The following is a 1412-nucleotide window of genomic DNA, read 5'->3' as shown; positions in this document are numbered from 1 at the left end:
TTGACAGGCATAGGAGGGTTAATAACGTAAGTAAATCAATAAGGAATGATAATAATAAGGCAGGCAAACTAATTTCCCAAACGCAGTGGGTTTGTAAAGTATTAAACTTTTAAGCCTTGTCACATGAAAACAACTACGAGTAAGAGTGCTGCGAATTCATCACGAGGGATCACAGATTTAGAGCGGGGCACGGGGCAGAACGCACGCGGGGAGAGTTACGTTGTCCCGGTGGCCTCTTCGTCATATCATAGTTGGGAACCTGGAAGAGTGAAGGTGTCCAGCACGAGCCATGTAGAAGTCAGTCGGAAAGAGTTGTTTTCCGTCATTAGGCTGCCGCGAACCTCGCCGATACATGTAATGATTTTTCCATCGTTAGTGCGCCGAATGAAGTACGTTTTGTGTATGAATACAGCGTTCTTCCGTAAGTAACATACGACGTGTACTGTACGTAGTTTGTAGTAATTAGCTCGTCTCTTTATGCCGTAGTAACTAGTTATTTCTAAGGCGCTGCAGTCATGGACTGTGCGGCTGGTCCCGGCGGAAGTTCGAGTCCTCCCTCGGGCATGGGTATGTGTGTTTGTCCTTAGGATAATTTAGGTTAAGTAGTGTGTAAGATTAGGGACTGATGACCTTAGCAGTTAAGTCCCATAAGATTTCACACGCATTTGAACAACTAGTTATTGTTTGTTGTGTCACGTCTTTCAGGTGCATAATCTGAATAATGGAGGATGTACACCCTTCGACTAGCGCTGTAATGCACAGTTGGGAGCTATATATGACGGTAATATCTGTTCCCGAAAGAACAGTTACCGTGGATGACCATGCAGCTCTGCTAGAAATGAAATGATGATTAAATGGACACCCTAGCTGCAAACAGGCGTTGATGTACTACATTGGGGACATGTTGAAAATGTGTGCCCCGACCGGGACTCGAACCCGGGATCTCCTGCTTACATGGCAGACGCTCTATCCATCTGAGCCACCGCGGGCACAGAGGATAGTGCGTCTGCAGGGACTTATTCCTTGCACGCTCCCCGTGAGAGATTCCGGGTTCGAGTCCCGGTCGGGGCACACATTTTCAACATGTCCCCGATGAAGTACATCAACGCCTGTTTGCAGCTAGGGTGTCCATTTAATTATCATTTCATTTCTAGCAGAGCTGCATGGTCATCCACAGTAACTGTTCTTTCGGGAACAGATATTACCGTCATATATAGTTAAAATATGGCTTCCCGGCCATTGACCTTCTTGTGCGAACGAACCGCTATGCCCGAACTCGTACGGGACTTGGTAGATTAATCTGCCACGAGTAATGAGTATGATGGGCAAACATCTATTAGGCGCACTACGAATGTAGTGGTGTAGACATGTTGGGAATGTGGATCTCACGGGGAGCGTGCAAGGGATAAGTC

The 1412-nt window shown here is 46.7% G+C and overlaps 1 non-coding gene across 1 annotated transcript; it reads right to left on the bottom strand.

Moving 5' to 3' along the window:
• Window positions 1-915: 915 nt before the first annotated feature.
• Window positions 916-990, bottom strand: Trnat-ugu (transfer RNA threonine (anticodon UGU)). Its single transcript has one exon. It is a non-coding gene; the product is annotated as a tRNA-Thr (tRNA).
• Between the last annotated feature and the right edge of the window lie 422 nt (window positions 991-1412).

The sequence above is a fragment of the Schistocerca nitens genome, chromosome 10, assembly GCF_023898315.1.
Source record: "Schistocerca nitens isolate TAMUIC-IGC-003100 chromosome 10, iqSchNite1.1, whole genome shotgun sequence".
NCBI classification, from domain to species: Eukaryota; Metazoa; Arthropoda; class Insecta; order Orthoptera; family Acrididae; genus Schistocerca; species Schistocerca nitens.
This window is presented reverse-complemented; position numbering and strand designations above follow the sequence as displayed.